The following is a 27,406-nucleotide window of genomic DNA, read 5'->3' as shown; positions in this document are numbered from 1 at the left end:
TCTCTGAAAAACTTTTTTTTTTTTTTTTAAGTCAATATAGTCTTACAATCAAAGAGGGATGACAGACCTCAATTAGTCAGGCACGGATAACTGTGACCCCCAGAAAATGCATGGTGTGTATAGGTTTCTTATTTCAGGTAGGGATGAAAGGGCCCAAATCGTCTTTCACAATTGTTTTAAGCAGTGGCTTGATATTTGTTCCAGCTGTAGGAGACCTCTCAAGCCATTATGCAAGAATCACTGTGACCCAGAATCCATTGACGTTAATGGAAAGATGTGTACTTAATGAACCACCAATGGACTGAGGAGAGACACATTTGGATGGCTTTGAGGCTCATTATCCTCGTCCCTCCACCTCCATTTTTTGGTAGCTTAGCCAGCAGCTAGCACAGCAGGTTTGAATTAGCTCAATAGTAAAACAGCCAGCTACCAGAAGCTAAACTCAAAGGCTATCCAGCTGTGATCTACCCAGCATGCCTCTCTTCTCCATGCCAAGAGGATGGAGGAGACATCCACTCGGCAGCCTCTCTGCTGGTGAGTTTTCCCAAGAAACCTTTTATTTTATATTTACACCTTATAGTGCCATGGTGTATGAGTGCCCTGGCATGATAAATCAGAAAGAATATAGGTATCGTTTCTATCCATGGACCTTTGTTTAAACCCTAATGATGGGGGGAGGGGGTAGGAAGATCTATTAAGGACCCAAGAGGATCCATAAGATTTGTCAACATTATTTCAAGTAGATGTGGATAATTTAAAAGCTATGACTATGTAATGCATAACTTAAAAGGTTTCAAATGTAAGATGTAAATACAGTATAATAAGCTTTACCTCTGAAAACAGAGGCAAAGATTGCAAGGACTTTAGTGCATGTAGATAATTCTGTTTCTATAACCATTAGATTATAACTGTAAAATGCAGATGTGAACTATTAATACAATATGTCACAAAGCAGAGTTTCAGCGCTGTGAACAATGTTTCAAATAAAAGTAATCTTAACATACTGGAAAGGAAAACACATGAGTTTTCTTTCCATTGGGGTTTCCATAAAGATGGCAGAGTTACTACAGATCACCCAAACTCACACCAACTACAAATCTCATTTTGTATGGTTGTTGTGAGACCAACGATGAAATTGGTGTTTCTATATGGCATTGAGTGGAACGTTTGTGACTTCAACGCAATTCTGTGTGTTATGAAACCGTTTTATTTTCTGTTTTGAGAGATCAGCAATCATGGTTAAAAAAGAACAGGGTGTGTTGATCCTGAAATTTTGCATACCTTGGCATGTTTGAAACTGCAGGGGGACAGTTGTAAAGGAATTTTGCATTAGTGGTACATGCAGGCGGAGTTAGTGGAATTGAAAGGTGGGATGTGGAATGATTCCCTGACAAAAGGGAATCCTGGAAGTTATTAGCAGCTGAATTCGTAGTCAGGCAAAGAACTCACAGTCTTAGAGACAGTTATGACTGGCATAGCTGCTATTCACTTTAGACACGTTGAAAGAACTGAAATGTTAATACTCCTCACTCCTGGACTTATTAAAAATACATTGGGAGAAAAATGATTACTTCTAATATGGGAAATCAGAAATAGTTACAGATAATGTGATTCATGAATCTTCAGGAAGAAACAATATAGAGTTTTATCATAGTGAAAAAAAATAGAGCACTTCTTCAATCTTATACAAATTATTTAAAAATTTAGTGGCATAAATTCAGAAATGATTAATGGCAGGGCTCAGAGGACCAATGGCCATTGTCCTTTAATAGGGACAGAATTGAACCTGAGGCAAAGTAAAGGTTTAAATATGATGATTAGCTTGGTCTGTCAATTGTTAAAGACTGAGCCAACACTTTCCATCAGAAAACCATGAAATTCCTTCTACTTGATGAGGCACTTAATAATGTTCTTGTTTAATTTTCATGAATGCTATACCAGTACATGTTCTGTAAATTCTAATTATAAGCTAGGTGGATAGCCAGTGTCCTCACAGATGAAGCACTTACATTTTTGTCATATAATTTGGAAATACTTAACTATAAGGAAACAGTAAAATAAAAAAAAAGAATACCACACAAAAACCAGAACTTCTTTGGAAATCATTGAAGCCTACACATTGCTTATGTTAGTGGGTAACAAGCATTTTATTTCTTTAAATTATTTCTAAAGTCTTTTTACTTTTGGGGAATGTATTACTTTTTTAAATTTACATACAACAAAATTCATGTATTTTGGTATACAATTCTATGAATATGGACAAATGCAAAAAAGGCTCAGGATATCCTGCCATTTTGCATATCTTAGCATGTTTGAAACTATAATGGGACAGTTTAGAGGATTTCTGCATCAGTAGTACAGGCAGGAGGAGTTAGTGGAACTGAAATGTGCAATGTGGAATGATTGTATATTACCAACACTATCACGATACAGAGCAGACCCATCACCACAAAGTAGTTCCTCACGCTGACCCTTTGTAAACCCTATCTCCCAACCCAATCCTATCATATATACACACACACACACACACACACACACACATATGAGGTCTGACAATTAGGTTCACAAACTCATCCTAGAAAAAGTGCTACATACATCATTGCTGAATATCACTACGGTCACCTTCGAAGTACTCTCCTTGGGAAGCTATGCCCAATGCCAGCACCTAGTCCTTTAAAGTAATTTTGGAACTCTTTTTCTGGAATGGCCATCAGAGCCATCAAGGTTGTCGTATTATCCTTGGTGTCCTGAATGTCATCAAAATGACTTCCTTTCAATATTTCCTTGATTTTTGGGTAAAGAAAGAAGCCTTTGAGGGCCAGATCAGGTGAGTAGGGAGGGTATTCCAATACAGTTATTATTTACTGGCTAAAACCTCCCTCACAGACAGTGCCATGTGAGCTGGTGCATTGTCGTGATGCAAGAGCCATGAATTGTTGGTGAAAAGTTCAGGTCATCTAACTTTTTCATGCAGCCTTTTCAGCACTTCCAAATAGTAAACTTGGTTAACTGTTTGTCCAGTTCGTACAAATTTATAATGAATAATCCCTCTGATATGAAAAAAGGTTAGCAACAGCGTTGCAACAAGTTTGTGAACCTAATTGTCAGACCTCGTATGTTAAATATATATGTTAAAATTTACCATTTAACCATGGTTAAGTGTGAAATTCAGTGATGTTAATTATATTCATAATATTGTTCAACCATCACCACTATCTATTTGCAAAACCTTTTCATCACCTCAAATAGAAAGTCTGTAACTATGAAGTAGTAACTCCCTATTTTCCCATCTTGCCAGCTCCTGATAACCTCTAATATTTTTCTGTCTCTAGGAATTTGCCTGTTCTAGATAGTTCATATAAACAGACTTATATAATAGTTGTCCTTTTGTATATGGCCTATTTCACTTAGTACAATGTTTCCAAGCTTCATTCATATTATAGAATGTAGCTGAACGTTATTCTTTTTTATGTCTAAATCACATTCCATTGTGTATATATACACTGCATTTTGTTCATTCATTTGTTGATGAACCCTTTGATAATTTCCACCTTTTGGCTATTGTGAGTAATACTGGAATGCACATTGGTGTACAAATATTTGTATGAGTCCCTTATTTCAATTCTTTGGCATACTTGTATATACCTAGGAGTGGAATGACTAGATTATAAGTTCCTTTTTGAGAAATGAGCAAACTATTTCCCACAACAGCTACACCATTCTACATTATTTCTAGTACAAAGATTCAATTTCTCTATATACTCACCAACAATTTTTTTTTTCCTTTTTCTTTCTTTTTCTGGATTATAGCAACCCTAATAGGTGCAAAGTGATAAGAGTATGTTGTGATTTTGTTTTGCATTTCTCTAATGACTAAAGATGTTGAGCATTTTTTTCATGTGCTTATGGGCCACTTGTGTATCTTGTTTAGCAAAATGACTATTCAAGTCCTTTGCCCATTTTTAAAATTGTTTTTTAATTGTTTTAATTATTAATTTTGTTGTTCTTGAGTTGTAGAATTTCCTTATATATTATGAATCCTAAATCCTTTCAGATAAATGATTTGCAAATTTTTCTCCCAATCTTTAGGTAGTCATTTTTCTTTTTTGATAATGTCCTTTGATGCACAAACATTTTACATTTTGATAAAGTCCAGATTATCTTTTTTTCTTCCTTTGTTACTCATGTTTTTGGTGCCATGTTAATAATCTATAACCAAATCCAAGGTCATGAGGATTTATCCCTGTAAATTTTCTTTTAAGAGTTTTATAGTTTTAGTTCTTATATTTAGGTCATTGATTTAAGTTTTAATTTTTGTCTATGTTATGAATTAGGAGTCCACATTTATTCTTTTGCATGTGAAAATCCAATTTTTTCATCATCATCTATTGAAAAGGACTTCTTTCCCCAAGAATCTTGGCAATTTTGTCGAAAATCAATTAGCCATAAATGTACAGGTTTATTTCTAGACTTTCACTTCTATTCCATTGATATATTGATTTACCCAGTTTTCTGCAAGTTTACACGTTGTATAACTAGAGTACAATATCACAATTGTACTCTATCACAACTAGAGTGCAAACACCCAAAAGAAATTGATGCAATCTACTGATCTTATTCAGGTTTTACTGGTTTTAAATGCGTGTGTGTGTGTGTGTGTGTGTGTGTGTGTGTGTGTGTGTGTGTTTTGTTCCGTGGAGTTTTACCACATGTGTAGATTTATTTGACTACCATTATGCTCAGGATACGGAACAATTCTATCACAAGGATCTGTCATCTGCCCCTCTTATAATCACAGACACCTTCTTCAATCCCCCATTCACCTGCTTTCTAACCTCTATCAACCACTTATCTGTTCTCCATTTCCATAAATTGTCATTTATGAAGTGTTACATAAATGGTATCATACAATGTGTGATTTATTGAGATTGTCTTTTTCACCCAGGATAATTCCCTTGAGACCATCCAGGTTGTTACATTTATCATTACTTTTTTTTTCCTTTTTATTACTGAGTAGTCTTGGTAAGGCTATACTGAAGTTTAACTATTTGCCTATTGAAAGATATTTGGGTTGTTTCCAATTTGGGCTATTATGAATAAAGCTACTATGAAAATTCCTGTACAGAGTTTTATGTGAGCACAAGTTTTTATTTCTCTGGGATAATTATTCAAGAGTATAAATGCTGCATTGTAGGTGCAGAAGTTTAGTATTGTAAGAAACTGCCATACTGGTTTCTAGGGAGGTTGTACCATTTTACATTCCTGCAAGCAATGTATGCGTGATCTATTTCTCTTAAGGTTTTCGGTTTCTCTTCTGCTGTAACCGGTTAATATTGGCTGACTTCAGAGCAGGTCCAGGAAAGAAACAAATAAAAAACAAACCCAAAACAAAACAGCAACAAACCCACCAGGGATTCTTCTTGTATTCTCCAGGTGAAGAATTTCCTTTTCCCAGTCCTAATGTTTTAAAAATAGGGTTTCTCTGGGAGATTTTTTTATCAATGCTCTCTGTGCAGTTAGTTATGAGGCTTAGTTTGCTCTCAGCTCAAACATGGGAGAAAAAAGGGGGGGAAAAACTTAGCTCACGGCTATGCTGGACTTCCTTCAAGTTTTGACACCTCTCTTCAATCTGTTATTGTTTATATTTTAGAGTTTTTGTATCAATTCTCTTTGTATTCTGTCCAGAGTTTTAATTATTAGCATTGCATATTATCGGTTATTGTAAGCTTATTTCATCTTGGCCATTACCAGAATCATTTCACACAACTGTATCAATTGTCAAACTGTCAGTGCATTTTCAAATACATTGCTGCTCCAACATTTTTCTTTTTTTTCTCTCAGAGTTTTTAGATCTCTTTCTTTTTGGCCATCTGGGAAAGATATTTTAAGTGTTATATAGTGAACAATGGCTGAGTGATAAATGTCATCTAGCTGATGATCTAATAGATGAGAATACAACTTCTGACAGTGAAGATGATGAACAATGTGAAATGTAGGGTACGCCTGGAAACCAGGTTATATTTGGGGTATATTTGGAATTCTTTGAATATGACTCTCATTGCAGTACTCGGTAGTTTTACATTCTTCAATGGCAGATGATGAAGTAAAAAACTTGCGGAGAAAATTCTTTTATGTTAAAAAAAAATGGTAAACCCAGTTTCTATTTTTGTTTTCCTGATTCTTCCATTTAGCTTATCTTGGGGTGGAGAAAATCTCTGCAATTTCAAAGGCATGAGCTTAATCCATGATGTATTAAGGTGTTCAAATTCCTTCTGAGATTCTAGTCTTTCCCTCGGAGAGATAATTAACCTCTGAAAGTAGTCACCTATGCAGTTTCACCTGGTGGTTTGTTTTAAGAATTGATTTATCTCATTTTCCCTTCTGACTAATCAGTTCAGAGGGAAGCCATGATTGGTAAGGATGTAGAAAAATAGATGACTCTTACTGGGACATTTCAGCAATAAGAAACTCTAAGTATTGCATGCTAGTGTTCAATATTTAGGCTGTGTGGTCCTTTTTAAAATAAGAATTATAGTATACTTTTCCTTTCCTGGTATACTGGAAAGTGCATAGGACTTCAACTTTAAAGGATTAACTTTACACCCAGGTCTACCGTTTGCTAATTATATCACTTTGGATAGTTTATTATTATGAGTCTTAGTTTCCTCAAATCAAGATGTGGTTGATAATATCAATTACAAAGGACTTTTTTTCTGAATAAATATGTATATTAAATACTATAAATACCTAAATAAAGAGGTAAACTATGGCAACTCAAATTACCAGAAACAGAGTGTATTTGGGAATAGCAGAGGAACTACAATTCTGGAAATGCTTGCTCTAACAAGCTACAAACAAGTCTGTTGAGGTTTGGGGGTGGGCTTTTATTTATGGAGAAGGAGAGCAAAGAAGGGGAAGTCCAACCAGAGTCTAAACAGTAAGTTCATTGCCTTAAGGATGGAGAGAGATTCTTGGTGGATGTTCATTGGTCAGGAGATAAGCCTGTCTTCATGCATTTAGGAGAAATCTGTCTCTCAGTTCTAAAATTCCGTTCTTGTGAGGGCACATGTATGAGAGTCTCAATTTCATATCTTCTGGTTCCATTTTAGATTGAAATTCTTTCATTGTATGTATAGACAGTGTATTACATATATACATGTATATATATTTTGTGTCAAATATTTAGTTTAACTTTTAAACACATATTTGAATGCTTTGTAAGATTTTAAACAGCACACAAATAAAAATATTTTTCTGTAAATAATTTATGCTTCAAGAGCAATTATTTCTTCCCCAGTGGGGAAAGGAGGCTTAAAAATATTAGTATATTCCCAGGAGTAGTTATTAGAATATTTGCAGTATTGAATACTATAATTCCACTAGTAATATATCTAGGTGATTGCAGAAACTGAGGATTCTCTCTGTTCCAGTTTATAATTACATTTTGCAGGCTCTCTTTGAGGTTCTGAGTCTTTGTATTCACCATTCTAGAATCTACATATAAATTGCTGTGTACTGTCAATTTTACTATAATCAAATACAATTCAAAGCCAAACATCACGATGTTTAAAAAGGGACAGAGAACAATTATATTTGACAAACAATTTTTACATGACCTGAAAATGTCTTAGGATTAAACATGATTTTTTATACTCTGATTTGCTTAGAAGTGTTTGTTTAGTTGAAACTTGTAGAATCCTTTCACTTTACTTTATGGGCCGATTGAAAAAGTTGGAAAAAAGTCTCCATACAGATTTTGAATTTTGCCTCTTTGCTCATTGGGGTGAGACCTCCTAACAGAAGAATCTCCAAGTTTGTATTAAACATATTAGGAGTCATTACAACTAACACTGTAATCATTTATGTGATTTTTATGAATACCCAGGAGACGGTAGTACTTTCCAGTTTTGGAAGCAGTACAAATTTATTGCTCAAAACACTTGACATAACTATAAGCAAACATCTAAAGTTGAAATAGAAATTAGTTATCACTTTGTTATATTTAGTGTAAAACAGAAGTACTCATGGTTTTCTGACAGTTTAAAACTGGGCATATGGAAATTTTTGTGTTATTCAGAGGGCAAATAAAAAATTCACACTGAAAACTAGCTGCCTTATAATCTGAAAAACTCTCTAAATATGAATTTCCATTGACTGTATTTTTAAAAATCTTATTTCAATTCTCTGGATACATTCATTTTGCAATGAAAATTTGTAAACTGATGGAAAGGTTAAAGAGCAAATACTAAATGTTAGAAGTCAATAAAATTTTAATTGTGCAATATTTCTCATTTGTCTTCCTGACTGCCCTACTTGGAAATTCTCTTAATAGCACACCAACCTATCACTTCATCCTCGTTTTTTTCCAAAGAGTGTATTTTAGAATTTAAATCTTTAAAGTTTTTAAGAATAATTCAGAAGATTGAAGTGTTTAGGTAGATTGGTTCTCAAAATAAAACACATAAAAGAACTTTTTCTGAAAAGAATTGGAGCGGTTTTGATGTTCTCTTCTTGAGAATAAATAACTTGTGGAGACAGGGCAGTCCCTTCAAAGCCTCTGTTTCTTTAACAGAAGTTCCATAACATAACCATCTCCATTCTTTCAAGTGAAAGATTTTACCAGGTTTAAATGAATTCAGAGCACTCTTGGAGATTAGTAAAAAGGCCACCTCTCCTCCCTGGAAGGGGAAAAAAACACACACATTTTTTTCTCCTAAGCTTAGAAAAGATGAAGGATAGGCTCTTAAATCCCTAAGTAGAGTTCAATGTTTGATTTTATAAACCCAGAAATAAGGATCAGGTTATTGTTATAACAGCATTCACACACACGCGTGTGTGTGTATATATATATGTACATATATGTATATATGTATATATATGTATATATACTCACTTTTTTTTTCTAGTTATATATATATAACTAGCCACAGGAGATGCCTTTGGCTAGTGTTGTTATTTCTTTTTTTGGCTAAAAATAATAGATCTAAGTTAACTACAAAATAAGTGGTAATATAGCATGGTATATATAGGTAATATAGCTTATAGTTAAGACTATAGGCATGAAGTCATTGTCCCTTAATTCAAACCCTTGTTCTAAAATTAACTGGCTATTTGACTTTGAATATCTTACTTAAACTCTTTGCACCTTAATTTACACTTTCACAAAAGAAGACATAATAATCATAGATAACTATAAGGCTTTTCTAGGAGAAAGTGATGGCTCAGAATGTAAAATACTGGTATATTTTTAGCTTTCTATAGATTTTAGATATTTTTATTATGATCATCATTATTTTAATAATCATCAGACCATCATCATTACCAACATAACCATAATTTTTATATTCTGAATTTCTGTTTCATTGGATTATGTTAACCTTGTATCTGAATTGATTACTTTTGTTCCTATATTTAATCGAGGAAAGTGTATGTATTTATATGTTGTGTTTAGATATTTAAGTTTGTTCTTTAGATTTTTCAAAAGGCTAAAGGAAACAGTAAGCGATATATCATATTGACCAATACATATACATTTAGATATATTAATTATTACAATTTTATGTTCCAAAAAATCACTCAAAATGCCTTAAAAACATAAAATTTTACAAATTTATATTTAAACATTTTGTAAGAGGTTCTTGGATACTGTAAGCATCCCTTTTAACTCTAGTAGTCCAGCTCATTACATAAAGTTTCCTGTATACTTAAGGAAAAATGAAAATTTGCACCTTTTCAATATATAGTAAAGTGAGGAATTGAAAGATAACAAAATGGAAAAAGGAGAACTTCATCTTTTTAGCCTAACTCTATATTCATTCCAGTATCATAAACGAAACTATTCTTTTCCTAAGAAAATTGTTATAAGGCTTTTATCTTTGGTGCTATGATATTAAAGATCATGTGACTCTGAATCTTCTTCTCAATGACAAATTTTTTTTAAAAAGGGACTCTCCAACATACTTTATCGAGGGGGTGGGGGACGAGGGAGAGATGGAAGAGGATAGCATGAATCCATGGCAGGGGAAAGAACAAACAATTACATTCCAAAGTTATTTAAGGAATATTGTTCAGAGAGAGCTGCATGCAGGAAGTACTGTTCAGAGGATATTGTTTAGAGAGAACCAATATTTTTATTTATTAATTTCACATATCATTCCTTCTCGTCATAGATGTATACTTCTCTCTCTTTGTCTGGAATATACTACTGGTTTGTCATGTCGCAGCTACCTAACTTCCTTATTTCTACCTTACTTCTCAATCATACATCAAAACTGAGAAGCATCCATTCTTTTTTTCCTATTAAGGAAACAGTAACATTGTAAAATTGTCTCAGGAGCTGTATGTGTCTCACTAGTTGAAAATCTTTTCTTATTATTTATATTTGGTGCTTGTAGGCACCTAATAAGTATTTGCCAAATTAAAAAAATAGGCTTATCTACTTAAGTTAAATACACATATAATCTTCATTAGAAAATTTGGTCCATATACAAAGGAGAAAGAAAAATTAATTAAATTTCAGCATTGTCTAAATCTTCCAAAGATTGCCTCATTTCTCTTCCTGGCATTGTGTATGTAGGCACTGAGTTATTTATAATACTGTACATAAAATTTCATTTTCATCTCTCTTCTCTTTATACTGGTAGCATTTTTGGAAGACTTCTTTACCTTCCCCCCTTTTTTAATAGAAAAAGTTAAGTTTTCAAACAGATGAAAATAATTCATATAACACTTTAATATGTTAATTTTGGCAATCAATGTAAATCTAAACAATTTTTCATGATTATCATCACAGAACTGTGGAAAGATTCCTATAAAAACTATGTGGGTAGCATTAAACAATGCTACAAAATAAATGTGTTTTTTTTCTTCCCCTAAATGAAGTGGTCTGATACTAATAAAGAAAGGAAGGAAAAATGACAAAAAGGAAAACCAAATTAGAGTGAATTTATTAATGTTGTTAGACAGAAAGGTAATATTCAGAAATAATTTCTATTTATATTAAATTATAATCGTAACAACATTTAAAAAACCCACACCATCTCCAAATAGCAGCAAGAAGCATGAAACATCTAAGAGTAAATCTAATAAAGAATGTGTACAATCTTCATACTTAAATCTATAAAATATTACTAGGAGAATTTCATGAACTAAACACATGGAAAGCTCTAGCATAGTCATGAATCAAAAGAATGAATGTTTTTAAGATCTCAAATTTATCTATAAATTTAACATAATCCTTATTGAAATCCCAGCATATGTTGTTGTGGACATTGACAAGTTTTCTTTTTGGTTATTGAGTTTTTGTTTTTTTCTAAAATGAATGATTAAATACAAATAATCTAGATTAGCTAATGCAATATTCAAGAAAAATCTGTGGACTTAAATTTATAGACTATCAAGAGTTAAAACTAAAGTTAAAAAAACCCAAAAACTATAAAATTAAGTCAGTATGGTGTCATGCAAGAAAAGACAAAGAAATCAGTGGAACAGATTAGATTGTAGAAATAAACTTACGAGTATAAACATAACCTGATTTATGACTAACTTGCCAATACAATCAGTGGAGAAAGAATTTTTCTTCCCAATATATAGTTCTCCTTCAATTAAATGTCCACATGGAAAAACGTTAACCATGACACACCATATGCAAAAATACTATTCTAGATGGATTATAGATTTAAAAGTGGAAGAGACACTACAAGACCTATAAAAATTATGGAGGTTTTCTTTCTAATCTTTTGGTAGGCAACGCTTTTTTTTTAAAAGGAGGATAAAATAAACTAAGAGCTTATTTAAATTACGAACTCTGTTCTTTCAAAAAAACACAAAACAACATATTCACAGAGTGAAACAGCAAAATATATAGTCGGGGATGATTATAAAAATGTATCTGAAAAAAAGACATATCCAAAATATATAAAGAACTACTTCAAATTAATAAGAAAGATAGACTACACAGCTAAAAATAAAAATGACTAAATGTCATGAGCAGGTACTTCATGAAAGGAGATATCAATATGCCAATAAACATGAAAAGGCAGTTAATATTACTAGTCATCATGGAAATGCAAATTATGAACACAACATTATCCCACTTAATCTCATCAGAATGATTAAATCAAATGGAGGGTAATGCCAAATTCTGGGAGCATTTGAAACACTGATATAATGCTGGGAGAAATAGATATTGAAACAGCCTCTTTGGAAAACTGTCTGTATCTACGTAGCCAAACATCATGCCCTCTGCCCTACTAATTCTTCTCCTGCACACGTACCACACAGAAATGTGCCTTATGTTCACCAATTCACATGTATAAAAGCATGCAGCAACAACATTCATAATAGCTCCCCAAAAGAAAGTCTATACTTTCCTTCACAAACAGAAAGGACAGTTAAAACGTAGTACATGCACACAATGTAATGCGCACAATAATCAAAAAGAATAAACTTCTGATAAATGAAACAACATGATGATCTCAAATACATAAGGAGTTATAAGGAAGCACAACAAAAAAATGAGTTCTGTATGAATCTACTTATGAACAGTTGAAAAATCAGTATAATTTATGTATGGTGATAGAGATTAGGGTAATTGCTCCTTAGGGAATTTAATTGAGAAGTTGGGTGTTGGAAATGATCACATACTTGTGTGGGCATGCTTGTATGCGTGTGTGTGTGTGTGTGTGTGTGTGTGTGTGTTTAAAAAGTCCATCATTGAACTGTATACGAAAGATTAGTATACTTTATTGTATGTAATTAATTTCTCATTAGGAAAAGAGGAGGGAGAGAAAGAAAGAGGGAAAGAGAGAGAAAGATAGGAAGAGAGAGAGAAAGAAATCAATGTCTGGTTTCAGTATAACTGAAGTTTCTTTCTGCTGTTCTTATCTCTTCGTATTCAGTGATCCCTCCTTGTTTGCTCGGACATTGATGTTTCATTAATTTTAGGTTTGTGAACTTGAGAATGAGTTTTCTGGATTATTCTGATTTATCTGATTAATCTTGTTATATCCTTAATTCTTTTGAAAAGACATGACATCTGATTTGTATTTTTTTATTCTTTGTCAAAGACTGAACCATACATATATGTTATTTACACATGTATGGTGAAATCAACCAGACACAAAACCATTAGACACTGTACCTCATCATTCCCGGCAGTCACTGTTTACCTTACCCTCTTAGAATATCATTGTAAGCTCAGATTTGTTAATGTTTCATTACTTGATATAAATACAGATAAGGGTGCTCTGTAATCCTTAAGCATCCCTACTTAATCAATTAAGCTATCCTGAAGTCATCTTGCATGTCCTTTTTTTTTTTTTCCACGAGAGGGTGGAATTCATACTTTTCGTATAATAATTTTATATGTTGCTAAATTTCTTTTTACTTGTAGCTTTTGAAAAACTCTCACTTCCCTGTATCCTTTTGTATTCTCTGGTCGAGCAGTTTTCTCTCCACTTTTTTACTTTCAGTGTTTATGCATCGTCAGGGGATAGATATGATTCAGTCAGGCTGTATAGAACCAAAAAGAAATATTCTGAACCCAAATTAGATAACATACCTAACTATTTAGGTTCAGCCTGGAGCCTCAAACAAATGCATAAGGTGACACTGAAAAGAGCACCTAGAGGCTCCTGGAGAATGCCTTCACATCTACAGTCCCTAATGATTATACTTAAACAGAATGTAATGTAATGTTTGAATTTTACATGACTCCCTGATTTCCTTTGAACATTGTTGTTTATTTTGCAAGAGAGGGGTCTTGACTTAGTACCGGGGGCTACTAAACCCATCTCTGGTCATCACTACTTGACACCATGCCTGATCTGTTGATAAGTTCTTTGATCATAGATCTTTTCTCTGTTGCATCTTATTCAGAATAGTTCAGATGATCATCCGAAATAAAAACAGTAAGAAGGACAGAAGAATTGTTTTCTTTTGTTAAGTAGCGATTGCTGATGTGGGTCTGCTCAGATGCTCTTGGATCCAACCTGAACTCTGCCTACTCCTGCATCCTCCCATGCCCTGCTCTGGTTTGCTATTGCAGCCTGTGCAGAGGTCAGCCCTCAGTTTATTAGATCTGCTCCGCAGGCATGGGCAGAGAGCGCAAAATGCCTGGAAGGGGACTTTCCTCTAGGAGGCCCTTGACTGATGTTACGACTGATGTTATGAAACATTAACCAATGACTGATGTTATGGAAGCTTGAAAACCCAGCTCTCTCACCTCAGGCTGAGAAAATTCTAAAACCCAAAACTCTAGAGCTCTACAGCAGTGGGTTGAAGGAGCCCACCTGGGGCGTTGTCTGCAAGGGCAGCCCTGGTTACCTTCTTACTTTTCTTTGTCCCACGTTCCCCATTTCCTTACCAACTTTTCTTAGTGATCTCTCCTGGGATTATTTCCTTAATACAATACCAGCAAAACAACACTCTTCTTAAGATCTGCTTCCAAGGAGCCTGACCTAAGGCAAACCATAAGCACATGACTCACTTCCAGCCCATGTCCACAATAAGTTTCTAAAGAGAATTCAGAATATATATATATATATATATATTTTAAGACTAAATGTGTGTTTGCACTACTGATATTATTTTAGAGGGATACCTTCCTAAAACCATGATTGGTATTTTACATAGTAAGAATAAGTTTACTGTCTGTCTTCTGACTATAGTCAATGATTTTGTATTCTCCAGAAAAAAAAAAGTCAGCCCGGATGTAACTCTTATAATTTGCTTATTCTTTGATAATGCAGCTAGGCTTCCTACTTTGAGGAGCAGAAAATCTTATTTCTGAAACTTAAGAGACAATACATGAATTATTAACTTTCACATATTTTTTGATAAGCTATTTTTTTGATATGATAATAGTTGACTGCTACTGAAAAAGGATCAAAATGATAGTACAGCACTTGTTGTTTATCATGTACTGTGGTTATACAAATAGTAACAGCTGGGGTCTGTCCACAGAAAGCAGCCAGCTGGGGGCAGAAAAACTTACAGACTGAGCCGTCCCATCGAGGTCAACTGTGGCCAAGGAACGTGCCAGATATTGACTGCCAATGGGTGTCCTGCACACCCATCACCTAGGAGCTGCAATATAGGAACCTCCTGAATCTAGAAAAGCCTCTTCTGTTTGGGTTTTACAGCATCCCTTCAGCTCTCTCTATTGACAAAGCCTGACATTGTGTCAACTGGCACAAAGGAAAAATTATAGTAGAACTTGAGAAAAACAAGGTAGAGTGAAGAATGATAGATTTAGAACTGTGAAGAAATACATTGATAGTACGCAGAATTCTGGTGGTCTTACATTTGAAAATAAGTAAACATTCATTTCGTGTGTTAATTAACTCTATTTCAGAAAGCATAGAGCTGCTTTCTAGATTTTCTTTAAATACAAAGGCAAAGTCACTAGGTTATTTTTTTTGCTTAGAGTCTAGTAATGGGGCTTAATGCTTGATAATCTAAAAATTCCTTTCTTTCTATTGTCTACTATTTATTTTTATTGTTACTGAACTATATCCTTTACTTTCTTTTTTGTGGTGGTAGATGGATGAGAAGAGAAAATGTGAAATAAATACATATATTCAACTCAAGATTTAATTTTGCTTTCAGAGCTGTTAAAATTCATTCTCCCAGTCACTTAAGAAGTGGTAATCTGTGAAGCATATACCTGTCATACTCTCTTTGCTTTAATGACAGGAATATTTTGAAGTCCTTTTCTCTTTTTGTCTTTGATAGAGTCATAAAGCTGAATGTGGTATTGTATATCTATCACGTTAGCAACTTCTCATTTTACAGATGAAAAGTTTGAGAACTAAATGACTTGACAAAGGTCACAGGACTTGTGTGTGACAGAATCTATGCATTCAGGAACCTGGGCATCCAAGTATCCAGACATGCAAACTCTTTCTGTGAAGTCACATGGTGCAGACATAAGCATGGTATTAGTTGTCTATTGCCATACAACAAGTCACCCCAATAGTTAGTAACTTGAAACAATAAGCATTTGGTTAGATCATGATTTTACAGTTTAGCCACTTAGATGAGGCTTAGCTAGGCAGTTCTTCTGGTTTTGACCAGGCTCTGTCACCCGTCTGTGTTCTTTTGTGATTCGGTAGACAGCTTTACTGATTTCAGCTGCGCTCCCTCATGTCTGGGCCTCAGCTTTGACAATTACTCGTATGTTGACTCAGATCATAATCTTTTCTACCATCAATGGTTAGCAGTCCAAGAGTTACTGTAAAATGCTGGCATTTCTGCACTCCCCATCCCTTGCAATGTTATTTTCTTGTCTAGTTTTGTGGATTTAAAAAGAAGAAAAAAAGCTTGTTTATTTTTTTTAAAAAGATGGGAACAATGCAGACAGAACATACTGGAATTGGAAGAGGTAACATGTTATAGATGCACTCCACATCCCCTTGGCCTCCTCCAGATGTCATCTGCAAACAGAATAAAGGAGAACCAAAGTCCGTTTCGTGAGAATGGCCTCAGGAGTAAAATGTTTAGTTTAAAATATTTGTTTCTGGAGAATGTTTCTGAAACAAGAACTGGGAAAGGATTTATAGCCATGCTCACAAAGATGGTACACGCAGAAATAGGAGGTAGAAACTAGAGAACTCTTACAGGGGTATGTGTGTCGGGAGGTAGTAATGATGAGGCATGAAGAGGTTTTTAGTGCTTGTGGGAGTGGTGGAGAAGCTGCTCAAGAGTGACATTCTTGGTTTGTGGGCATGAAAGAAACCGTTTCCCAGGTAAATGAAGATCTCCATAGGTATAATGAATAGAACAAAAAGTTAACCATTGAACCTCCATTCATATGAATATGTAAATACTGTTGGCTCTCTCATTCACCATCTATTATGTTTTAATCTGTTTTCCTCCAAGTTTTCCACTGTTTATCTGTAGTTGTAGTGCAGCTAGAGATACAGAGTTTTCTTCATACCATGTTCCTAGCATAGATTTTCTTTCATTTTCACCTGTGGCTTAATTATTTATTGGTTGCAGTGGCACTCAAGTAATTATTTCTTCCTGACAATTTATAAATTGGACTGAATGGTTTCTAAGAAGCCTAAAATCTTCATTTATATATATATATATATATATATATATATATACACTTATGTATTTCACCTTCTGTATATTTACCTGTGGAATAGCTTTTATTTTTTCTAATTATGTGCATAATTTTTCAATTATGTGCTGTTCCTAATACTAGCCAAGAGAAAGGCAAGCTTATTTGATACTGTTGTTTGAGAGCAAATAAAACCAAAGTATTGGAAAAAGAGAAACTTGGAATTTGATTAAGAAGTGGAGGGGTTTAAGTGACACTTGAGTGCCTTGGGCTGGAGTTTCAAAAAGTTGGCAAGGGAATTGAATCTCTCCGTGCTCAGGCTTATGATGGCAAGAAGAAAGCTATTTTTATCCTCTAGGCAACAGCTTTCCTCTGCCAGATTTCCCAAGACTCATACAATGAGAGCATCCATCCCAAAGTGATTAATGCAAATTTAGTAATTGTGACCATGGATCATTTTTCTGTCAGCCATTTTATCCATAAAATGTGCTTTTCTCTCTGTGTATGCATTGCTCATGTTTTGTGCCATTCACCTGTTGCTGGGGGCACGGAACAAATTACCTCTTTGTGCGAGGCTGCGGGAAAAGAAATTATCACATTTGGGGCTGGCACTCACTACTAAACCTAGCATGTAATTATTTGAATCTGAATTATTGTAGTCACAGAGTCAGATTCATCGTGGATATCAGAAGGAGAGCATATGAGGTCTAATCCACAGCAGGACAATTTTCTGAAGGGGAGATAGGTGGGAGGATATAGGCCTCTGTTAAAGAAGATAGATTTTTGGCAGCAAAGGCACATTTCAGTAGAAGCCAATGAGACCTCAGGGGTTCTGGCTTTTGTAAAATTTTAAGTGAAGTGAGTGCAAGTGTGAGGTTTTTGACTCGAAGGCCCTGGGGAAGGTAATCAGAAAAAGAAGTATTGTGTTGCCGACCTCACAGTGTGGACTCCCTCAAAACACTTCACACAAGACTCTCAAACTTAATCAACCAACGTGGCTCAGAGGAGTAAACTCGAAAGCCCCTCAGGCTTGTGATATTCCTTTCAAGTTTCCAGGAAGCATTGATGTCTGCCTAATAGGAACTATCAGAAAACGACTACCTCCTATTCAGAGGACACAAATCATCCCAGGGCTGTGTTCAGTCAGAGCTTTAAAATGACAGTGGAAGGTAGAGTACTCATAGTAAGGTATGGGCCTCCTCCAAGAAGCCATTTGCTGGCTAAACATCCCACTGCTGCCCATTTACTAAGCTGAGAGGCGATATATTCACTGTATACTCTACTGCCATGTTGTAACAGAGTGTCTGCTGAGTTTCTCGTGTACACCACAGGCTGTCAAGCAGATCTCCTGAAACAAACATGATCTTCTAAGTGCCAGTAAATGGTGGCAGATTAAAAACAAACACATTCTCCGTATGGAGAACTGGAAGGAACTTGTACCAACAGCACATGGCTACTTGTTAGTGCCACCAAAGGATGTTAGCCATAGAGAATACAGTGATCTCATGCAACTTTTTCTCAAACACTTGGCAGCTACACTTTTTGAAAAGCAGTTGATTTGAAACCCCTTTTTAAAGGAAGCTTGACAATCTCCTCTTCTTACTTTGGTCAATTGGTAAACCTTACCTCCTCTTCTTACTTTGGTCAATTGACCTTACTTACAAGGTCAATTGGTAAATCATAGTAATAACTACAACAAAACGTGATGCACAAAAAAAGGTTTCTGTTGATAGGATTATGTGGGAAAATTGCCAAAGGTGTTGAAATGGAAAAAAAAAACAAACCCACAAAAGTACTGAGTATCCTGGGTAGTGTACTTTTCCTAGTCTTCTGATTCTATTTGGTCCTGCTCCTTTCATCCTTCTTGAGCTATTTAGTAATGCAAAAAAAAAAAATTCTTGTCCATGGAAATGAAAATTAATTTTATCCAGTAACATGCGACTGGTTATTTCCCTATGGATATTCATCAGCTTCACATCTATTTGCACATTTATTTCAGCTTTCATGATTGCCTTTTATATGTGTGAGTCATTTGAATTCTCCTTTGAACCGGTTGTAACATCCTACTGGTTCCCTCATTAATTAATGAGTTAAATAAAATATTTGGCACACATTTATTTTATATTTCTATATGAGTCATGGTATTAACCTCAAAATATATTCTTTATTAGCTTCAATTCAGGGGATTCTTTTTTTATTAAATTAATACTTCGGAGACCTATGTGATTTAAAATGCCGTTCCCCAAAAGAGCAATATCTACCCCACCCAATGGGAGAAAATGAGCAACAAACAACTGGAGGCTGACTTGAAAATAATATATGCCCATTAAATGGAACAAAATTATTAAGGTGATTTTAATAGAAAAAGACATATTGCAATTGTCTTATGTTTAGAATCAACTTGATTTTAATGCTAATCAAATGAGCAATTGATAAATGAAAGCTTGGTTTCTCTTTTGTGATTTGTGTTTTTACTGGTTCAAAAAATATCTGTTCTGAAAATCTTTCAAAGTCATTTTAGAATGAGGGCATAGGTGATGAGGTAGAGTTTGGGTGGCAAATACATAGCATCAAATTGTGTTTCCACTCTAGTCCTTCAGGTTATAAGGAGTAGCTTAGATAGGAAACTGTATGATTGCCCCTACTCTAGTGTTTGTATGCTTTGATGCAATTTCACTATTGTAAATATTGTAATAGAACCAAGGAAAAACAAATGAATTTAGGAGATTATTGAATTGGGATACCCTCCATTAGAATAGATATGGTTCATATCCTCCGGTAGTTATTTTTGACTAAGAGCCAAGGAAAGACCTGCAGTCAGCTAATGCATCCTAGATTCTCATTTGTGAAGTCCATATCATACTAAAATACTCACTTAAGTGAGATTTATGTTGAAGGATTCAATTTATAAATCAAAAGTGTTTCCGAATCTGGCTTCCCCTAAAGGCTTTTTCCTTTCCTCTTGGTAGATTTTTTTTTTTCTCCTATCCATCTTGTACAGTGTCTCTTAATAAACTAAAATGAATCATCCTAAAACAAGAGTATAAGCCCTTCATTTTATTTCGCCCCCCCCACCCCAAACGTATTAAATTGTTGTTCAGGAATAAGGAAGAAGAAGAACAGAAACTCATGTTGTTCTTATATGAAAAGTAATGTGATGCTTTTAACTTACATTCTAATACCTGATGGGTAATTATTCAAACGTCATTTTCTGAGATTTTTGATGAAACTTGGGTTTAAAGGTAATACTCTTTTTTCAAATCATTGGCTATATGAGGAAATATATCAGAATATAATGTACCACTTGACATTGGTTATCTCTTCTGGCTTCGAGAAAGGAACAAAAGAAAGACAACTAGTTAGAAGTGTATCTTTATAGGAAAGTTACAACTAGAACTAGCCTATTATCCATGCCACGGTCTCATTTTCAAAGATAAACTTTCTTGCCCGAAGATTAGGGAAGTTCTTTTTAACTACAGCATTCAAGACTTCCTAAGTCTTAACCTCAACTTAATTTACAACCATCTCTACCTTCAAACTTTTATACACACTGTACTTCAATGAAACTAGACCACCTTCTGATCTTAGAACATGTGCAATGCTTTGCTTTGCAAAAACCTTGGGATACCCACCATGTTTTGCTTTCCAAAAACCTTGGGATACCCTCCATACTCTAACAGAGTGCTTCTCAACTGCTCTGTGACGAAGAGACTGTTTTTGCTTCCTATTCCATCATAGTCCAACACTGCAATATAAAAAACAGTTAATAAATTGCTAGAAATATAAGATAAACATAAAAAGGCGATGAATATAAAAATGCTTATAAAAGACAAACTCTGATTTATTTTTATTGTATTCAAAATGCATTTTCAAATGGCTATTTAAGTTTCTAAACCCTTTGAATCCCATCACAAATCAGTGAGGAACATTTCAATGATTCAATGAAGTGGACTTCTGTTGGGTAAACATCAGAGCACCATTTCCTTTACAAATACTGTCTGCTCTAATTCTTTTCTGTATATCTCTAAATGAAAGTAATCGAACTTTTACTGGAAAGCAAGAGTTTCATATTGTTACTTTTCTTACAATAATTGACTTAATACCTATTGTATTAGAGTTCCTGAATAATTATAATTTCCCTTTGAGAAAAACTGCAGCCCAAACTCCAGTACTAAATGTTCAAGAAAATGTTTGTTGAATTATGATTTTCTTAAATCTCTTGTTGGAAATAGATTTTCAAACTTAATATTGAAAGCCTATATCCCCCCTCCCTTTTCCTGCAACAATTAATTGTAACAGAGAAAGCCATGCCTCAAAGTAGAAGGCTTTGAAATGCCTTCTACAAGGATCAGTCCAGGTAAATGAAACATAAGAGTTTGAATATGTACTATGGTTGACAATATTCCTAAATGTACTGAACTCTTTGAACAGTCCTGCTGTGCCTCCCCATTTTACTTTGAGCTCAGGTAGACATTACTTTTACTTTCATTCATCAAATGTTTATTTTACATTTCTCCTATCATCGAAATTTGCTAGACTTAAAGACTCAGAGCCTTGCTGGCCTGGCCTCTGCCTAATCTCATTAACCATATGCAATGTTATCCATATTGATGGATTTTATTTCTCAGTGTTTCTCATAGTTGTACCTTCCTTTTCATTTCTATTGATCATAATTTAGTTCTGGGTATTATCTAAACTTAGAGTTAGTCGATAGCCTCACCTATTTGTCATGGTTACATAACAGGCATGTAATTACATAACATGTATGTAAAGGCTTTGCCTTTATTTGGAGGAATTTTTTGCCAATAATAATAGTAATAGTAATAGTAATAATAATAATAATAATAATAATAATAATAATAATAATAATTACTTTTGAGAGTTCCAAAATAACCCCAGTACTAATAACTTCAATGGCCAAAATGAATTGTAGAGACTTGGTGGGATCATTTAAGCATAAAGGAACTCAACTCCCTATGCAAACCCATCAATAGGAGATTTGTTTCATTTTTTTAAATGAATGAAGAAGGTTCTCGCAATTATGTAAGTTTATGATCAAATTGATGATAAATAACTGTAGACACAGTAACGTAAATACTCCCAGGAAAAAAATTTACTTTTAGGTGTAGGAGCCTCTATAAATAAGCACATAAATATAAGGTGAATTACAGCAATGGTTGTTCTAATTACGGAAGATTGAGTTTTTGAAACATCCAGTTCTGTTTTTGAATGTTGATGCTGAAACTCTAAAATCAGAGTACAAAAGAAATTGTAGGATAGAAACTATTTCATCATTTAGGAGAACTGGATGGGAGTAAATGACATCACACTAATCTCTTTAAGAGTGACACTAGGTATAAGAGCATGTATTACGTGATTAAAACTTGATTCACAAGCCATGTACATTTCCTGAAAATTAAGCATTGTATAGATTTGTAGAGTATAATTACTAGTAACTTTTTTCAAATTATCAATGACACTTTTGAATCTGGCCAGCCTTGTTTGCTGTATGTTTTGGGGAAGTTGTTAGAGTAGTATTAGGAAGGTGCCAAAAGCAATATTACTGACAGCTATCAATAAGACATGTTAGCCTGAAGATGGCATTTTTCTTTCAAGGATAAAGCTAATCAGATACCAAAGTCCATTATCTGATGAGAAGTAAGCACGTGACAATATCACAGCTGTCAAAATAAAATATGGTCCTGTGAGAGGGTTGTCTAGGAAAATGAAGAAAAGTGAATATCAAAAAAATCTCTAAAAAGAAAGGAAAACAACAATCATTTTCCTTTGTCCATACCGATGGTTCATTTTTTTTTTATTTTTTTTTTACTTAATTATATTAGGAACAATTAGGAAGTTAAAGTATAGGAACTAGAAAAAGCAACTGGTAAGTTACTATGACATTCTGAAATGGAAGTTTTAAATACTATTGAAATATGCATATTGGATAAATAAGTAATGGGATTGACACTTTGATTATCTTAATTTAAAATACACTTCTTTCCTTGATCTTGAATTTTAAAGTTAAACTATATTTAAGACAATATATGCTGTGTTTATTAGGCCAAGCTGCTGTGAAAAGATTTCAAAATGCAAAAGCTCAGAAAAGACAGGTATTTAGTTGGCTTTCAGGGAAGAGTACCAAGGGATCAAAAATATAAAAAGCAGATAGCTTCATGATGCTCAGTTCAGCTTCATAATGCACAATCACCTACGTATGTCCTTATGCGTCCTGCCAAAGTTGGCTAATGCCCATCCCACACAGCCTGTTGGAAGGGAAAATGAGCAGGAAATACAAAACAAGCAATTTGGTTATTAAGAAATGCCCAGGCAATTTCATGCCTGATTTCTGCTCACTTTTTATTTCAAGAACTTAGTTACCAGATGGTCCTACTTAGTTGCAGGAGAGGCTGGGAAATGTAGTTCTTAGCCAGCCCTCTATGAGCCTTATTACAACGAGGCAAAGAGGCAGGCAGAAGGTGAAAGTAAATACTGGAGAATAATAGTTTTGCTACATAAGCATGTGATTTAAATTAAATATGAATTTATTTTAAAAAATAAATTACTCCTAAATCTAATGCTAATTTTTTTTGCATACTTTTGTTTTGCATACTGTTTTTTTATCGTAAAGGGTTCAGAACGTGCCACCCCACAATATACCCTTTGAAATATTGATTGTTTTGAGCTGCAGGCACTTCAGAAACAGAAGAGGCAGAAAGGGCTCTCTGACTTCCTCCTTTCTACATAAAAGCAGGTCATAAAATTTCCTGAAGGTGCCCTCTCTGCACCAGGAAGAGAAGAATATTCTTATCACCAGAGCCTGGTAGTTATATATAAACCTTCCAAAATAACCTTTGCCTTCCATTAGTTTTTCCAATATATTTCCTACTCGTCCCGCAATTTACTGTATGTAGTCCAAGCACCAATGTCTCATCCCATTGCCATAATTTATTGTTTTTGTTTGAAAAGTTATTTAACTCTGGGGCCTAGCAGCTCCTTCTGGTCTTAATTTGCTTTTTGAAGACTCCCAGGTGCACATCATAATATTAAGTAAGATGTACATGCTTTCTATAATTAATCTGTTATATGTCAGTTTAATTCTGAGATCTGACTATAAACCCTAAAGGAGTAGAAGCAATTTTTTCCTGCCCTGCAATATTCACGGAAAATATACAGATGGCAGTTTTGTTTTTTTCTTTTCTAAAGTGTACTTTACTATACGTATAGTTCTGTGGTTTGTTACTTAATGCATCTTAGAAATATTTCTATATCAGCACATACATAAGTCCCTTTATTCTCCTTAATAGCCATACGGTGCCCAGTTGTATAAATGAACTATAACTTATTTAACTTCTTGCTTTTGATATTTTGGTATCAAGGTACCTCTTTTTTATTTTTTCTTTCTCTCTTATGACTAATTCTGCAATGAATTTCCTTGCATATAAATCTTTGCATAGGTGTATGAATATATCTACATATATTTCTTTTCTTAATATATTAAACATAATATATTTCATAAAACGCACTCATTCAGAGTTTTTATAATATATACAACCATGCAAAAATCATGACAATCTAGTTTTAGAATACTTGCATCATCTCTAAAAAGTTTCTTTATGCCCCTTTGCATTAATCCCTGCTCTCACCCAACCCTAGGCAACCACTAAACTGCTTTCTGTTGCTATCGATTTGACTTTTCTAGAAGTTTCACATCAATAGAATCACGTTGCATTATTCTTGTTTTGTATGGCTTTATTAAGCATAATTATTATTTTAAAATTTGTTTTATTTTGAACTAATTTTCCACTTACAGAAAAGTTGCAAAATAATATAGAATTCACATAGCTCCCCCCTAATGTTAACAACTTACTGGAATAGTCCAATTATCAAAACCATAAAATTAACAGTACATAAACATAAAATTAACAGTGTTTTAGTTTCAGATGTCTTATACTTAATAGAAAGAACCAAAGCTAAGTCAACACTCAACTGTATTTATATCAGTAATTATAACATAAGATCTCACGGAAGATTAATAAATTATTATTTTAGTAGTAGAATAATAACTGGAACACTAACTTATTAATTCTACTTGCTTTTTTTTCTGCCAGTATACTCCTTGCTTTTGACCATGACACATGATTTCTGAAGGGATTGAGGAAGTTCTCAGCTAATAGTAGTACTTATGTTGATGTGTCAATAGGAAGTGTGAATTTTGTTCCAGATTCAACTAGTGTAGCTCAGCAATACATAACATCCTATTTTCATGAGGAAAACTTTGCAGTTAGAGAGGAAACTGAATAGGTCTCTCCTTAACTAAATCTCCTAGATGACTCACCTTGTAGATATGCCTTTGATTACTGATCTGTAGATTGGCAAATTAGGCTGTCTAGTGTACTGATCAGCATGATTATTTTGAGATTCATTTATGCTGTTTCATGTATTATTATTCCCTTTTTACTTTTAAGTAGTATTTCATTGTATGTATATACCGCACTTTTGTCAATATTCCAACAAATAAAAAAAACAAAAAAATTACCTAAATTTCTTTTATCAAGAGGTAACAACCACTAACATTTTGGAGTGTATCCTTGAGAGAGTTTTCTATGTTCACATACCCACTTAATGAATATTTACCCTTTCCCCTCCCCACAAAATCATATTATCCACGGTTTTCATGATCCACTAATTCATTTATCAATATTTCATGAAATTTTTTTATTTAAATGTGTTTAGACCTCTTCATATTTAAAATATGTAACAGGTTCTTTATAATTATTTTCTATTCATTACTATTATAAAATTGCAATGATTAAGATCTTTGTAAAGGCAATAATTCAGGGTTTTCAGATTATTGTCTTAACATTAATTTTTGATTCATGCATATAGCAGTACCAGTTAGGCTTTATTTGGTATTTAAAAAAAAATCGGAAGAAGTCTTGTTGCTAGCGTACTGGGCCCACAGGGTTCATGATAATATTGAAGTTTCCATCACTATTGTATGCCTACATATATTTATCAATCAAGATCGAGGGAAGAAACAGCAGGTACCCCGTCCACCTGTATGCACATGTACAAAAGCCCGCACACCCACCTACCTACCTGAAAAAGCACTTTACTAATTGAAAATTCAATTATTTTACTTTTTCCCTTTTTAGAAAAAACAGGCTATTTAAGTCTCCTTGTGGTTAACCACAGCTAACGGAATATGACATGAGTGAAGCCTCATACAAGTCCCTTGGGCAAGAAGCTCGATATGTAGAACACCCAGAAACTAAGTCACTTCTCAGTCAGGGGCAATTACACTGACACTTAAGAAAAATAGCATTACAGTTGCTTGACAGTTGGAATTGAGTAAAGGATTATCAAAAATGCTGTATGGCAGATTCACGCCTAAGGCAGATGACCTGGTTGACAGGCTTGCCCAAGCTAACTATATTAATGCTTCAGTTCTCCTTAACTAATCATGTTAAAATTGTTGACAGATTTCATGTCTGCTTTCCAGCTGCATAACTCTTCATCAGTGGGGTGAAGAGAAGAGTTCATACAAATTGATTAGACTTACGTGTCTCTTCCTTCTTTTGGTGCTAAGAATATGTGAGCTTTCCTTTCTTTTTTTATTAAGTTTCTGGTTGTTTCTCCAGTAAGTAAAACTCTCCTACAGCAGCTAATCTCTCTCTCTCTTTTTTTTTTTTTTTTTTTAAGAAAAATAAAACTGCATGATGTATCTGTCAGTTCTGAGCATTTGCTTTGCACATTGTAAGCTCCATATCTGGGTCACATACTTCGGTTAGGAAAGCATACACTTCACAATTTAGTGAGTCAAATGCTATTAAAATGCAATCAATATAAATGCACATTCTTAACCAATACTTAAGCCTTGAGGTTTAAAATTGTGACTATCAATTAAGTTTATGTTTGACATCAATTAGGTATCTTTTTGCCTCTATGGAAAAATATTTCAATCACTTTTGTTCCTGGTAGTAATTGGATTTTTTAATAATCTCCAAGTTACTTTCCAAGCTGATTTTCAAAACTCCTAAAACACGTCTGTACATGACTTTGCTATGTTTAGATCTGCCTTTACTCCTTCATTTCTTAGGGCAACAACAACTGTGTACTGGTTGAGTGTATAAATGATATTCTCATTGGGTCAATTCATAGAAATAAAATTAGAAGTAGCTTACATGATACATTCTATTAGTATCTACACCAGATTTTTCTTTAGGCAAGACTTGGATCAGATTTTATGAAAAATATCAAAATCTGCTTTAGTCTAAACCTGATTCTCACTTCTTCTCTATCTCAAAGCTGGAGATAACTTTATGCTTGAATAAT

The 27,406-nt window shown here is 34.1% G+C and overlaps 1 pseudogene across 1 annotated transcript in view; it reads right to left on the bottom strand.

The window, feature by feature from the left end:
• LOC308506470 (large ribosomal subunit protein uL13-like) overlaps window positions 1–27,406 on the bottom strand; it is a 162,640-nt pseudogene that overhangs the window by 25,432 nt on the left and 109,802 nt on the right. The window lies entirely within an intron of this gene.

The sequence above is a fragment of the Rhinolophus hipposideros genome, assembly GCF_964194185.1.
Source record: "Rhinolophus hipposideros genome assembly, chromosome: 2".
NCBI lineage: Eukaryota > Metazoa > Chordata > Mammalia > Chiroptera > Rhinolophidae > Rhinolophus > Rhinolophus hipposideros.
The sequence above is the reverse complement of the archived record's forward strand: the minus strand, read 5'-3'. Positions and strand labels throughout refer to the sequence as shown.